A 17,757-nucleotide genomic window follows, 5' to 3' on the forward strand; every position below is an offset into this window, starting at 1 on the left:
CAAATATAAATAGACATATAGCTTTAATAAACTTACTCAAACTTTCGGTCAATTTGAAATTCATTAGGAAAGAAAGGTAGCCGCAACTAAAGTATAAACAACAGCCCAGTGGTGCCTAGGGACAAGACAATTCCATTTGTGAACACTTGCGAATCATTGGGACAAAAGCAAGTTAGTGCAAGTAAGAGAGTGAAACGATTCTATTGATGTGGTTTCTTTGATTTTCATGTAATGATGTTTATAAAATAGTGCTCAGTAACACTAAGACTGAACATATTATATATTTCTCGTTATTTTCAATAACAATGTTAGTTACATATGTACACTAGGGACGTCCAACGCTGGTCAGAGTTTTAATCTCTCCTCCTGTATGTAACACGATGAAATTGTAATTTAATTAAATATTATCATCCTAATATTTTTACCATTTGATATAAGCCTCTTCAAATAATGAAAATGCGAAACAAAAATCGTGTTTACATTATCGACGCTTTAAAACAACGTTTCTATGTAGTGGCGGTTTTAACGCGTAAACAAACTTATGATTAAAAATCTAACAAAAATCAAATAGTAGTCATATTTCCTGGAATTATCGATATATATGTATTCATTATTAAAAAAACTAACGTAATAAATGTAGGTTTTGTAAAAAATTTTAGAGGAAATATATTTGTGTTATGTTTTCCATCCTTTCCCTATATTTCATGTTACAAAAACTAAAAAAAAAATAAACGTAGATCGATAAAAATCTCAATATTAATAAAGCGGAAAAGATCAAATAATAAAAAACATTATATATATATATATATATATATATATATAATATTGTTATTTTTCACTTACCTTTAAGTTGTAAATAAAATTGGGCATAAAATCAATATTATTATTTTAAAAATAATAAAGTAAACACTTTTTGTATTTTTTCTCGATAATATAATTATTTGAATAACAACAAAAAATTAACGGATTCTAAAAAATAATTATGTTTTAAAAGCTTTAAATTATATAACATTCAAATATTACGCGATATGAAATTTAAACTTGTTTTTTATATAACAGGTTTTCAATAATAAAAAAAAAGATATATAAATATTATAGAATATACGACTCTTGATATAATGAAAATTACAATAGAAAAATCGACTAAAAAATCGTTTGGATTTCATTATTTATAAATGACAGAGGTGATGATCAAATTTTCGCATTTTTTTCCAAAAAAAGTATGAAAGCCTGTAAGCAACATCATCTTTAGGACATCAGAACAGGTTAAAATTAATTTTATCGTCTCTGTAATTCGTTATTAAAAGTCTATTTGTTTTATGAAACGTAGATCTTATAGTATTTTTCATGCATTTTTTATTGTACTATGTATTTAATTATAAATTTTAGCATGAATGGTCTTCCATAGAAATTGACCCAAACTATAGTAAACACATGAAATGATGATGTCACTACTTTGTGTATAGTGATGACGTTCTACACAACGGGTTGGGGTTGCCTAATGTACACATATATTTCAATTATGATTTTGTTTCGAAATCACACCATCACACCGCATATATCCACTTAACACGCATGCAAGAATATACCCAATAATATTTGTATAAATAAAGCATTATATAAAATTAGTAGAGTAATACTATAACTGAATATTAAAATTTACTGATATAAATAAAAAAGACAATAAACGAATCAAAACTCTCTATACTCTGCCAAATATCTCTATTATAGTGAACCATATAATCACTGAGAAAGAAAAAGGAAGACACTAACAGTGACAAATATCGATTGAGCATGTAGATCTGGCAAGTTTCGATAAATGTTATTAAAAGAATATAATCAATGATCAATCGATTGAACTCTCTACCTCCTAAGATTTCAGATATTTAATACCTAAGTCGTCTACGCATTTCTTAACGAATTCTCACTTACAATTGATGCAATTTGATCCAATTCCCGTAATCATCGGGTTACAACAAATATGACTAAAACGATTGAAGCTGTTATGTAAAATCGCAGAAAGTCGGTCGATCTACACACTGTTGCTTACTGATTGTTTCATTTTATATTTAATCTAATGTAATTCGCAAAGTTTTAATATCTTTTATATTTCTTTGTGAACTATATTTGGAATGAAAATTTGTCATGTAACGAATAACAAGATTGTTGAATAAGAAAGATATACGTAGGATGAGACAATTACAAAAATCAGTAGTTCTTCTGATCTATTTTCAGTTGTACAGATGTCAAATAATTATTTTCATGAATAAATAATTGCGATTCGCATGATGATTACCACACATTGAACCGTGTGAATTGGTGAAGGCGGGCGTAGATTCAGACACACTGTTTAGAAATAGTAAAAAGGGGTTGCCAAAAACATATATGAAAACCTACTTCAAGATGTCTGTGTTAACTAGATATCTTTTCTAACAAACAATGAGGACGCGCCTCTCTGTGTAGTATCACTGAAACCTCAACCATTAACCTCATAATTTCCAGGTAACAACATATGACTTTACAAACACACATACACAGACACACGCACATATAAATATTCATGGCCTTAACTGTTTTCCTCCTCTGGAGTTTCATTGATCTAATGATACAATGAAGATTTAAGCAACTTTCATCCCCAGTCTTTTACTTGTGATATAAATCATATAGTTTTGTCTTAATAACAGACAACTCATTATAGTGCTGAATAATCCATTCGGCAATCGTTAACCACGAAAAATACTGTTGAAACTTAAACCTTTCCTTGTTAAAATATGTTAACGTCTGGCAGAGTGATGCTATCATTATACAAGCTTAATTGACCGACTTTATTTCAGTTGAAAGTGCTCAACGATAAGAGACGAGTTTCTTAAAAGAGCGTACACGATTATTTACTATAATAATTATTAAATACCTACAGACACTAGTGTTTCATATATATATATATATATATATATATATATATATATATATATATATATATTATGAAAGTTGGAAACTGTAAGGATGCATTTTATGTTGTCTATGCTGTGGCCTGGGAGGTTGTACTGCGTTGATATTGTTTGCTGTGTGGATTTGTCCCTAGTTTTTAGTTGATGATTGTTGAGTCTTAGGCGCAACTGTCGGCCTATTTCCTCCACGTGCTTACCCATTATGTGTCTGATTGTGTGCGTGTATGTTATATATATATATACATATATATCTATACATATATATATACATCTATGTATGTGTATATATATACATATATATCTATACATATATATGTATGTGTATATATATACATATATATCTATACATATATATGTACATATATGTATGTGTATATATATACATATATATCTATACATATGTATATACATATATGTATGTGTATATATATACATATATATCTATACATATATATGTACATATATGTATGTGTATATATATATACATATATATATATATACATCTATTGCTGGGAGGTTGTACTGCTGTGTAGATTTGTCCCTAGTTGTTAGTTGATGATTGTTGAGTCTTAGGCTGAACTGTCGGCCTATTTCCTCCACGTGCTTACCCTTTATGCGTCTGATTGTGTGCGTGTATGTGAGTTATATATATATATATATATATATATATATATATATACATATATATCTATACATATATATACTTATATGTATATGTATATATATGCATATATATCTATGCATATATATGTATTTATGTATGTATATATATATATATATATATATATATATATATATATATATAAGCACATAAAATATATACGCATATTTGGACAGAAGGCCATTATCTCTACTAAGTTATAACTAATTGATTGAATGTGTAGGGATAACTAATTTTTATGTAAAAATATATAATATGTATATCTTGCTCTTCCTTTGTATTAAGCACTCTTGCATTTACTTAGTAAAATTCATTGTACGTCTTGTCTTACCTTTGAATTATATGCATATGGAATAATAATATTACTGTATCATTTAGTGATACAGACATAATAACTCAAGTGTATGCTTTGTTACCCAAAAGAAATTAAATGAGCAAAATTAGTCTATTATAAAGCAAGATTCGCTTTTAGTCTACGTTGAAATATTTGTACAATAAACAATATTGGGTGATGCACTGGTTGTCTGATTTGTTTAGCAAAATTCTTTGATTGCAGGATCCGAATTAATGGGCATGAAAGGAAATGTATTTTCCTTTTCATCCTTGGAACACCATTCACCGCTAACAATATAAAAAGACTAGACCTTGGAAATTACATTTGAAAACACTTAATAGGCTGGCGAAGCGATGGTTCCGTAATTCAATTTTGACTCACTGTTATTTAATAAAATGGTAGTCTTTAAGACATCGAAGACAAAAACAGAACAACTATCTCAGTTTATAAATACAACGATCAATTGTGTTTAAGGTGACAATATCGTAGACAGAAGTAAACTATTTATAAAAGACCAGGTATAGCGTTTTTTTATAATGTAGTTCGTAGGTAATCTAAAATACATATTGTTGTGAAGGAACATAACTGGCTATACACCGGTTACAAACTGTATATATATATATTGGACTGTTTGGCAGACAGCGGCAGACAGCGGCAGACAAGCAGTCGCAGTAAGACGGATAGTCTTACGTGTTGATTATCAGACTTTCTTCCCCATACTTGTTACTATGTACTTCTATTTACCTTAGGCGAGCAGCCTTACGTTTCTGTATTATAAATAAACCCCATTACACATACCACTCGGTGTAACTCACGTTTGTCTTTATTTCCTAAGTATTTAGGAATATAACAATGGCGACGAAAGGATGTTCTTTCTCTTAACAGAGATAAATTACCGTACCAAGGACTGTGTACAATGCAAGGATTTTTTGTTTTACGAAAAAAACAAACTACACAAGGATTTTTGACCACGTGCGTCAATGAATTTAAAAATTTTTCCTACCTAAAGTAGCGAAAAGTACGGATTTTTCTTCGTAAAGAACTCACAAGAAATTATAGAAACATGTTCAAGGTAAAGTGGAATTTATATTTATTTTGACAAGTAAAAAAAAAAAAAAAAAAAAAAAAATGGTCGCAAGTTGAATTCGAAACTACACTAAAGGATTACGAGTTTCGAAAGAAAAAATATAAATACAACGACTATTGTACCATTTTATGCCACGTGGGAACGGCAGCCATATATATATTTTTTTTTTGGAAATTAATTGTTTGTTATTGCCTTTATATAAATAATTGGAACTATTTGTCGTGGGAAGTAAGAAATATTTTGTGTATGAACTTACGTTGTTGAAAAAAAAAAAAAAAAAAAAAAAGAATTATTTTACAAAGCCTGTTGAATTACTATGGATGAACTTTGTTGAAACGTGTTGTGTCTGCATATTGCTACTAATTTACGATATACGTAAATTTACGATTTTTCTTTGGAATTATTGTGTAGAATTCGAAAAGACATTTTTGTACTAGAAGCTAACATGGAACAATTAGCAGAGTTAACTAAGGCTCTAGCCCTTAGCATCCAGGAACAGACAAAAATGACTCAACAATTTTTAGCGCAACAACAACAACAACAACAAATTCAACAACAACAGCTACAGCAACAGCTGCAACAACAACAAGAAAGAACACAAAAAACTTTAGAGGCACAACAAGAACAAACAAACATACTACAACGACAAATGTCGACACAGCAAAAAAATTTAGAAAAGCTAATTCTAACGTCGACCGGGAAGAAGACTAATTTTTCTGCCGAGGGTATTTCAAATTCACTAACGGAATTTCGTTACTCCCCGGATACTGGTGTTACTTTCCCTGCATACTACAGAAGATACGAAACAATTTTTACGAAAAGATGTTTAGACTGGACCGATGAGGAAAAAGTTACCCTGCTACTACAAAAACTGGGTACTGATGAAAACACCAAGTATGCAAATCTAATTCTACCAAAAAAACCGGAGGAGGTTTCGTTCGAGGAAACAATTAGTACCTTGTCGAAAATATTTGATAAAAGGGATAGCCTATTTCACTCTAGATACAAATGTTTGAACATTCAGAAGGCAGAAGCTGAAGACTATCTAGAATATGCTTGCACTGTGAACTGTTTATGCGAATCATTTAAATTGAATGAAATTTCCGCAGACCAATTTAGATGTTTAATCTTTGTACAAGGTCTCACAGCACCAAGGGACAAAGATATACGTTCACGGATCCTAACAATTATGGAGGCGGATCCTAACATAACATTGCAAAAAGTCACTGAAGAGTGTCAACGTCTGATTAACATAAAGAAAGACAACACTCGCATTGAAGAGAAAAATATTTTTAAGGTGCAGCAAGTAAAAAGGCAAGGGACCACAAGAAAGTCCAGGTTCCAAGAACACAGGATCCTTAAAGGATACAAAGACCCAAAGCTAAAGTGTAAATGTTGTGGTAGTTTAAGACACAACAATAAGACCTGCTGGTTTAGGAACAAAATATGTTATGAATGTGGTCTCAGAGGTCACAAGGGAACATACTGTGCCCAGAAGAAAAGACAAGGGACCGATAATGTAAATACGCTTCGCATGAATAAAGAAAAAAGCTGCGAAAGACGGAAATATGTTGATGTTCGGATAAATGGACATCTGGTTACATTGCTTCTGGATAGCGGTGCAGATATTAGTATTATAAATGAAGATATATGGAAAAGGATAGGTCGACCTGAATTAACGAAAACCAGAAAGACGGCGAGAAGTGTGTGCGGCAAAAGATTAGAGTTCAAGGGAGAATTAAAATGCAAAGTGACATTCGCTAACCAGACTCATAAATCCAAAGTGTACGTCGTACCAGGAAAGAATACATGCCTGTTTGGGGTAGATTGGATTGTCCTGTTTAATTTATGGGAGAAACCCATAAATTCGTTTTGTAACGTTTTAACTGCAGAAAAAGCAAACCAAAGGGAAGACTTCCTGAAGGATTTGAAAACTGAATTTCCCAATGTTTTTGCCGAAGGACTAGGACTCTGTATTAAGACAGAGGCAAAATTTGAATTAAAGAAAAATGCCACTCCAGTATTCAAACCTAAAAGGAATGTGCCTTTTTCAGCGATGGACGCAATCGAAAAAGAGTTGGATAGACTTCAACAACTGGAAGTCATTGAAAAAGTTAACCACACAGATTGGGCAAGTCCAACCGTGTATGTAAAGAAAAAAAATAACAGAATAAGGGTCTGTGGAGATTTTTCAACGGGTTTAAATGACTGTCTATTGGACCATAATTATCCCCTTCCGTCCGCAGAAGATCTGTTCTCTAAGCTTAACGGAGGAAAATTTTTTTCTAAGATAGACCTCTCAGATGCTTACTTGCAAATTAAGATCAGCGATGAATGCTCCAAATACTTAGGCATAAATACTCATAAGGGCATTTTTAAGCTAAAGAGGCTTCCTTTTGGGTTAAAGGTTGCTCCTGCTATTTTCCAGCAAATTATGGACACGATGCTGGCAGGGTTGGAATTTTCAATGGCCTACCTTGACGATATCCTAATTAAAAGTGAAAATTTGCAAGATCATAAGAAGCATGTAAAAGAAGTATTCAAAAGAATACAGGAATTTGGTTTTAAATTGAGCCCAGAAAAATGCGATTTTTTTATGAAAAAAATTAAATATCTAGGTCAAATAATCGACAAAGAGGGTCGAAGACCGGATCCACAAAGGACTGAAGCAATTGAAAAGATGCCTGCTCCAGATTCAGTGACAAAATTAAAATCGTTTTTGGGATTAGTTCAATACTATGCAATTTACATCCCTAACATACATAATTTAAGAGCTCCTCTTAACGAGTTACTGAAAAAGGGTGTTAAATGGAACTGGAATAAGGAATGTGAATCTGCTTTCCAAAATATCAAAAGATGTCTACTGTCAGACTTAGCATTGGCACATTTCAATCCAGAAAAGGAACTAATACTAGCAACGGACGCCAGTGATTACGGTGTTGGCGCTGTATTACTTCACAAGTATGAGGATGGTAGGACAAAAGCTATCGCCCATGCTTCAAGAACGTTGGTTGCAGCGGAGAAAAATTACAGCCAAATTGAAAAAGAGGCGCTGTCGATAATATTTGGAATTACAAAGTACAATCGATTTCTCCATGGACGATCTTTTACTTTGCAAACCGACCATAAACCCCTACTTACCATATTTGGATCAAAGAAAGGCATTCCCACACATACTGCGAATCGATTACAGCGATGGGCTGTAACCCTCTTAAACTATCAGTTTAAGATGGAACATGTATCCTCAAAAAAGTTAGGACACGCAGATGCATTATCACGATTGATCCCTAAAAGAAGCGAAAGTTTCGAAGAAACGGTAATTGCTGCGCTTAAAGACGAAAGTGAATGTACAAGTTCAATGTGTAATATGATACGTGAACTTCCGGTAACTTTCGAAAAAATAAAAAAAGAGGCAGTAAATGACATTTTCATTAAGAAAATGAAAAATCAATTGGGATGGATAAAAAAAATAAAAAGGTAGATCAAACAACGCCTTTTTCCATCTGTGAAGATGTGCTCATGTATGGTGAGAGGATCGTAATTCCACTAACGTTACAGAGGAAAATTCTGAAGGAATTTCATACAGGTCATCCGGGCATTTCGAGAATGAAATCCCTTATGAGAGGATATGTGTACTGGCCTGGTATGGACAAGGAAGTTGAAAAATGTGTCAAGACATGCAGAGGATGTCAATTAGCAGCTCGAGATCCTCCAGTAAAAACGACGCCATGGCCAAAGACGGACCTACCCTGGTCACGTCTGCATATTGATTATGCGGGACCTATAAATGGTTATTTTTACTTGATTATTGTAGATTCTTTTTCAAAATGGCCAGAAATATTTAAGTTTAGACATCCAACAGCAAAAAACACTGTGAGTGCGCTTAATGAAATTTTTAGCCGTTTTGGAGTGCCAAAAACCTTAGTGAGCGATAATGGAACAGCATTTACTGCTCATGAATTCAAAGAATTCTGTGACTCACTAAATATTCTACATATGACAACACCTGTGTACCATCCACGATCGAATGGGTTGGCCGAAAAATTTGTAGATACGTTTAAAAGGGCACTTAAGAAAAATCTTACTACGGACACAGACGAACAATGTATTCAAACATTTTTAGCAATTTACAGGGTGACACCAAATCCTAATAATAATGTCAATTCTTCCCCGGCTGAGCTAATGTTTGCAAGAAAGATAAGATCTGTCTTCGATAGGCTGCTACCAGAGAAAAAGAAAGTTTTCAAAAAAGAAAACCTTAATACCAAGTGCTTCTCCCCAGGTGAAAATGTATATTTCAAAAATTTTCAAAATGGACGAAATCAGTGGGTTGAAGGTATTATCAAAAAAAGGATTGGGAGCATGGTCTATACCATCCAAGGATTAAGTTTTGTCTGCAAAAGACACAGAAATCAAATACGTCCCAGACTGTCTCCAAATGTGGAAGAGACACCAATGGAAACATTGTGCGATATTTTTGATATACCAAAACCAGCGTGTGTACCGCAAACAATGAATATTTCGCCTGAACCGACCATACGGGCTGGACAGAAACCTTTACCCCGGGTAACGCTGACCAGAAGGAAAAGCGCAAGAAAGAGAAAAGTTACCAGGAGATTAAGCCCTGACCCTAAAAGGAAGAGGTATTTAAGCTAAAATCAGGAAGATTTCAGCTTCAGGGGGAGGTGTTGTGAAGGAACATAACTGGCTATACACCGGTTACAAACTGTATATATATATATTGGACTGTTTGGCAGACAGCGGCAGACAGCGGCAGACAAGCAGTCGCAGTAAGACGGATAGTCTTACGTGTTGATTATCAGACTTTCTTCCCCATACTTGTTACTATGTACTTCTATTTACCTTAGGCGAGCAGCCTTACGTTTCTGTATTATAAATAAACCCCATTACACATACCACTCGGTGTAACTCACGTTTGTCTTTATTTCCTAAGTATTTAGGAATATAACACATATATAATAAAAGAAATATATTTATATACCAGGCTCATTAACCTGTGTAGAACATTGCTCATTTTTTCATAAAACATTTATAGTATTAAGCTCTATTTCTCTCAAACTATGCATCAAATGAATATATTTAATTACTGCACATCATAATATGAAAGAGTCATATAAAACCCCAGTTAGATCGGACAAGTACTTTTTTAGGAAATGTATAACTTAAATGCTAATCTCTTTTAATTCATATTAAGCTATGCTGCGCCTCCAATGGATAGCATACAACTTTATTCGTTAAACTGTATCATAATGTCCAATACAAAAGTCAGATTGACCCAGTAGCTTCCGAGACAAAGTAGATCGAACAGAGAAACAATAGAAAGCTTAAGAGAAGGATAATATACATGGTTTGCCTGCTGTCACTTAAAATATACTACACAGTGATCGAAGGAGAAAGCAGTCATATATAACGGGAATAACGACGATGTGTGAGAGAAGACATTTATACATATTACAGTTCTGTGGATTCTTATAACATATATTAGCGAGGAAATAGGGTGATTAGTTCTTTTTTACATCAGAATGGGGAATCATTACTTATGATGGAGAAGGGAGACATTACAAGTAATGCCTGTAAGAGTTATCTCATGAAATTAGTACGTATACTATATGCCTTCGTGAATGACATCAATACAATATAAGCGATATTACACTATTCATAAAAAAAATGTAATTTCTAAAAGTATGGTATTATGCAATAAAACCTGATACTGCAATATTTCCATCACTAGATTAAGAGCTAATTCAAGAGTGATGACGAGAGCTATGACAATAGAATATTCTTTTTATTTTTCTGACTCTCGAGTATATATCCGACACAGACACAGTTAATCAACCCCGAAGCACATAACTCTATATAAAAGCATGTAAGGTATCAAGCATACACGAGAGTCATAACAATAAAAAGGATATGCTGTTGTCCTAGCCCTTGTGATCAATGGCATGACACAAGAAAACATACTAAACTTTACGAAAAAATGAAATTAAAAAGTAATGTATGGAAGAATACTATCATAACAGTAGAGATTAAACTACATTATTATCACTAAATTTAGGATTTAGATACAGAATAAAGTACAACGAATAGTTGGAAAAGAATAGTTAAGTCAGCAGACAAAGAAATATCAAATGTCGATTATTGATAGATAGATTCCGCCTCAGACTAAAACTCCATAAATAAGTCATAAACAATACTACAATTAATTGAATTAACTTTATAATTCGGATAGACAGATATCTGCAGCAGAAATGGATATTTTGGACTTCAGATGGGCACATACTAACTCGCAATGAGCAATGAATAGAACAATTTTACAATTTATAAAATTACTATAGACGTATACGTAACATAACAGTAAAATTAATAGAAGCATTGTTATGGTTTCGGTATCAAACAGAAAAATACCAAATATATATTAGTAGTAGATCATTGTGTGTCAGACAGACAGATAAAAAAACATCCGTTTAGCATTAAAAAATGTACCAAAAAAAGTAAAAGTATTAAAGTTATAATTGTTGTTTTAGTAGACAAATATTAAATACCGATTACTAATAAGTAATAAATTAGCTCAAGGAAACGATGGAAAAACATTGGCTAGGTTTGTCTCTCAACTTTCGCACTATTACCTCGCTTTATAATGAGGTTTGAACGGCGATAAAGAACATGTCTACATGATACGTTGGACAGGCTCATTAGAGTCTTTATCATCTCATCTTGAATATTCGTCGTATTTTAAGACGTTTAAAAGTGTTTTAATATCTGCGTATCTATAACGTAGCTGTTACATGCCTACACTGAAGACATACACGGTGAGTACTTCACAAGTTACAGAAGACAATGAATAACACTGCATACATTGTGCTTAGTAAAAAAGAAGATTTATTTGCAGAAATTAATGTACATGTATTTTCCTGTCGCTCTATGCCACCGTGCGTCTGTCTCAGTCCTTCGCCTATGTGAGCCTGGTCTATGAAAACGTTTGCTTTTTATAGTTTTTTCTTCCTTGTCGTTACATCACCTCACACTCGGTTGGGTGATTTGCATACAGCTGCCGTGCGCTTGTCCGTATTCTGTTTTATATCCATAGAGATTCGTCTACAACAGCTTGATTATGAACTTGTGTGTTATGCTTGCGAAAAGAAAATACACAAAAATTACATATATGTACAAACATTCTTAAAAAATAAGATATAAATAGTAAATAAATAATACATTCTGCTAACTTCAGTTTTAACCACTGTATCATAAGTGCCCGATGTCAACGGTCACTTCACCAGGCATTAAATCATCTTTTGGAAGGGTTAAGTATATTTTCTATCTTCTGAGTCGCCTCGTTTGCCGACATGACTATAGAAATGTGAATTACCAGGAGCGTGATTGTCCACCTTGTATAGAATCGGTAGCAACAAAAACCGATTATTATAAATATTGCATAGAAACCACATTTCAATAAATAAATAGTAATAAGTAGTTATATGCCGTAACAACCCATCAATAAAAAGGAAGTTATAACATTATAAAATCCATACTAAATTATTCTCAACAGATAAAGTAGAAGTTTACTTCGGTCTAAATTGCAGTATTTTCAAGTTTTATGTACTATATCCTCTACAGATCTACCTAGGAAAATAATAACGGATTATTTAAGAATAAAGAATATACTCTTTAAACACTGACTAATAGCGACTATCTAAAAACTCCCCTGTTTAAAGATTTTTTTTATCGTAATTTAATTTTATAATGATCAATAAATATTGTAATTTAGTTATATTTTACTAATAGAATTTTCGTACACTTGTACTTATTTGAATTTTTTATTATCTCAATAGATTCTAATTTGATGATAAGGGTCATTATATTCGTATATATATATATATATATATATATATATATATATATATATATATATATATATATATATATATATATATATATATACTAGCAGTTCAGACCGGCTTTGCTCGTGTCCTATGTACTGTTCATAACTTTATGTGCACGAATATATATATATATATATATATAATTAAAATTTTGGCTCATGTCCATGTTACCAAAATCTAAAATCTCAAGTGTTTAGAACCAAAATTGGGGGAGGAGTTTAGTAGAGTCTTCAAAGGTCAACTCTTTCAACTTTTACTTCTTGTCAGACAAATTTTCGCCCAAAAACTGAATAAAAAGTTTGCTCCATCCCTGGATACCATTTATCTAAAATTTCAAATGGGTAGACCCAAAATTGGCTCATTAGTTTGCTCGAGACTGCAAAGATCAAACCGTTTGAACTTTGACCATTTGGCAGGTAATTATTCACCCAAAACATACTTAAAAGCCTGCCCTATATCTGAATACACTTTATGTAAAATTTCAAATGTTTATACCTAAGATTGGCTGAGTAATTTGGTAAAGACCGCACAGGACAAATTTTTTAAAACTTTAACACCAATTTTGTCCCATTTATTGTTTTGGGCTAAATCAAATTAAAAAGCTTGATCCATGTCCAGGTAACTTACATCTAAAATATCAAGTTTATTTTAATAGACCCCAATAAAGTTAGTAGTTTGGTAGAGTTTTCAAAGGTCAAATCGTTAAACTTTAACCCCCTTGATAGCCAATTTTCTTACCTAAAAGCTATTAAAAGTTGTTCCGTAATCTAAAAATCTAAACCTCTTATGACAAATATCGAGTCTGTAGACTGAATATTGGCGGAGTAGTTTGGAAGGGAAATGTACATACACAGACACATTACACAGACAATTTCATATATATATATATATGTATATGTATATATATATATATATATATATATATATATATATATATATATATATATATATATATATACATGCAAGCACCTCATAACAATAAAACCACAAGGCAAGGGTGTGGAAATAACCATCATGAAAACTAATAATTACATAACAGAAATAGACACATAACTAGCAAACAAGGAATTCTAAAAACTATTTCCCACTGACACCATTCTTGCATTCATGTCCAAACTTAGCAACCTAATAAGTAATCTAGACCACAGCATTAGAAGCAGGATCGATGAATTAGTGTCAGACTACTCCAATCCAGCTGTTTTCTGCACTATCCCCAAAATCGATAAACTCCTCAAAATAGTACCCAACATACACACACTCCACTTGTCAACACATTAAACACTGAGTCACTAATTAACGAAACCTCAGAAACATACTGCATAGCTAAAGCCACCAGAATAGTATAACCTGACCGACTAATCGTTTCAGGTAAACCCTAAAAAAAAAAATCGTCATTCTCAACCCACTGTTGTCAAACATCTCAAGTTACCTTAACGACAATCTCTACAAAATTCACATCAGATAGGGACCAATGCAATTCCTCGTGATGAAGGAACTTCTGTGAGTAGGAACTTCTTACAAACTAAAAATCCACAAGACACAAAAATTATACAATTCATCTTTAAACACAACAAATTCATATTCAACAAACATCACTATCTACAAACAAAAGGCACAATCACGGGAACAAAAAAAAACCCAGCTATGCCAATCTAAGCATGTATATATTTGAACATATATATTTGAAAGTGTCACACTTACAACCTAAAACCATTGCACTATTATATCTACATAGATGACATCTTCCTTATTTAGCCACACAGCGAACAGGGATTGATTTACTACTATGAACACATCACACAGTTTTCGCAACAGAATAACTTCCACGACAGAACACTCCGGCCCCCCCACTTTTATATGTCGTTGTAAATATCACCAACAATCACTTTATACCAAACCCACCGATACTTCCTGTTACCGCAATTTTAGTATTTGCCACCCTATCAATATAAAAAAATATATTATCTATAGTCAGTGCCTACGCGTTAAAAGAATCTGCTCAGACCCGATCTAGACGAAAAAATAAGTAGGTATTCTAGCCAACCACTTTCTTTACAGAGATTACGCCCGTAATATAATTTAAAAAATAAATCAATTAGGGAAGCAGAAAATATAAGCACGCTAAATCGACTTAAATACAAACGCAACAAATCATCCCAAAAATACTACTGGTATTTGACTACTACAACAACAACACCGACAATATTCACAGCCCCCTCAAACAGGTATTCAAACAGCTGCAGCATCGCCCCCACCCTCAACACAATATACGTCATGCGTTTACTTCGTGCAAGAAGAGAGCCGCCAAATCTACAGGCATTACTAACATCCACAAAAATACAAAAAAACTTTCACACCTCAAGGAAAAAATACATGCAACAAACCCATGTGCAAAGTGTGCAAACACATTAATGCCGAATACACATTAAAAGCCCTAGGCAAAAACATTCAACTAAAACTTCCCCCTCCTACCTGCGACAGTCTCAATATAGTCTATCTAATACATTGCACCAAATACCAGAGGGTAACTACGTCGGGAAAACAGGCTAACAGGTCCGGCTACGACTCAACAACCACCAACAAATAACTTGAGACAAATTCACACAGCACTCAAAAGAAATGCATTATAGCCTTCCAGACCAGAGCATAACAAACATAAAATGCATCTTCATAGCATCAAAATTTCGAACACAGCAAAATAGAATACAATATGAAAAGAAGCTCATTCTTAAACTTAATAGCCACATCTCCCGTCTCAATAAAGATTTGGGACCCTTGAGTGAGTATTCTTCTAATAAAACCTTAACAGACCAAAATATTTTCATACAAGGCTCAGGACGGAGTGAGTATGCACGGTGGAAGAACAGCTTTGCGTTCCACGATTGGAGTTTTTCTTTGCTTTCGCAATGTCTTTTCTTTTTTTTAGTTTCCACATATTTTAATTTTCAACGTATATTTAATTCCATTTTCCGAGCACGCATACGCGAGGACGAAAATACACAGGTGTATATGGGGGTGCGTTACCTAATCCCTCTCACAAACCCTATGTACTAGAGTACCCCACTTTAAAGATATACGGGATTAAGTTTATTATTATTATTATTATTATTATTATTATTATTATTATTGTTGTTGTTGTTGTTGTTGTTTATTTATTTATTTATTTAACTGTTGTTTTTGTTTATTATTAAATTCATTGTTTAAGGATTGCAATATATCTAACTTCTATTTCCAACATTAATTGTTATTGAGCTCTGATTTCTCTAACCGGCATATTGAGCTTCCAATTTTTTTGATGTCTTCTGATTTCAAAACACTGCTTTCTCTTCATATGTCATTTTATGTATGCATGTATGCAGGTAGGTAGGTATGTATGTATGCATGGGTATATATGTGTATACACGAGTGTGCATTGGTGTGATGAAAGAAAAGAAGCAATATATGGGCACACAGGCGGACAGAGAAAGGTTATATATTAAATAGCCCGAAATCTAAGAGATTTTCACTGATATTTTACTGTTTGAAAAAAAGAAAGAAAGAAATTATTATAGAAGAGTAGTTTTCGTCTTCTTTTTTAACATAACATATGTGTATATATCAATTAATGATATACACTAGAATCTAAAGTAAGCGTCTGAAAAAAATTATGTGTGTGCAGGGGGGGGGGCTTGAAGACACTCAAGGCAAGCAGCTATCATTTCACTCCGTCCAATACTCCATCAACTTTTAGTCAGAATGTCCACTTATCTTATCGGCCGACATCTGCTTATCAATCTTCAGGTTTATGTGCACGTACGTCTATAAATGTGCGTGTGCTTATTCTTCGTGTAGACGGGTACGTGTAGAAGTATATGCGTAATGTTCGGGTTTACATGCATGTATGTTTACATATGCGAATGTGTATGTGCTGTGTGTCTGTGCCTAATTCAACAATTTATGAAAAACTTGGTTTTCAATAGAGGCCACACATATTACTGACCATTGCAAGTCAAAAATATTGGGGCCGTCATATTCAGAGAGATCTTTAACTCACTGGCTTTATCCGTTTCCCTCCTGCTGCTAATCATCCCCCCTGCACTCATGTTTCTATCATTCACTCTGAAGAAGACCGGAGGATCGGTCGAAAATATATACTTAAAAAAAAAGACATTTTTTTTTCGAAAGACTTTTTGTATTCCTACACGTCAGCACATGGGAAATTAACAAAGAAAAGGTATAGCTATATACGTATTGACTTTTTACTCACACACACACGTACACGCACACACACACGCACACACACGTATATATATATTATATACATATATATGCATTATATATATATATATCATAATTTTGTAATTTAAATTTTATGATGTAAAAAGATAAAATATTCTATCAAGAATTTCTATTCTATGCAAAACAAAGAATACATTTCAATAAGTATATTTCCTTAACCTAATGGTTTCGATGTTTATCCATATCCTAAGAGGAAAAAAATATTAGCAAATATTAGCAAAGTGTATATATATATATATATATATATATATATATATATATATATACTTCAGAATAATGTAATGCAGTGAATTAAGTGGTATGTAAATCCAGTGATAAATCTACTTTGCTAATATATATAAGAATCGTTGTGTATATGTATACTTGGCTAAAACGGGATTTGTTTGAGTCCATAAGATAATCTAATATCCCTCTCGGTTCGCCATGTAAGATTTCTGGCAATCTAAAATATGTCCTGAACGATCAAGGCATATTCTTCTAGAATAGCGTATAATTCAGCACATTCCGATGTGATGAAGGCTTCCAGGCATTTCTTTTGTCATATAGAA

This window comes from Euprymna scolopes, chromosome 4 (genome assembly GCF_053919585.1).
Source record: "Euprymna scolopes isolate OS-2025 chromosome 4, ASM5391958v1, whole genome shotgun sequence".
Classification (NCBI taxonomy): Eukaryota; Metazoa; Mollusca; class Cephalopoda; order Sepiida; family Sepiolidae; genus Euprymna; species Euprymna scolopes.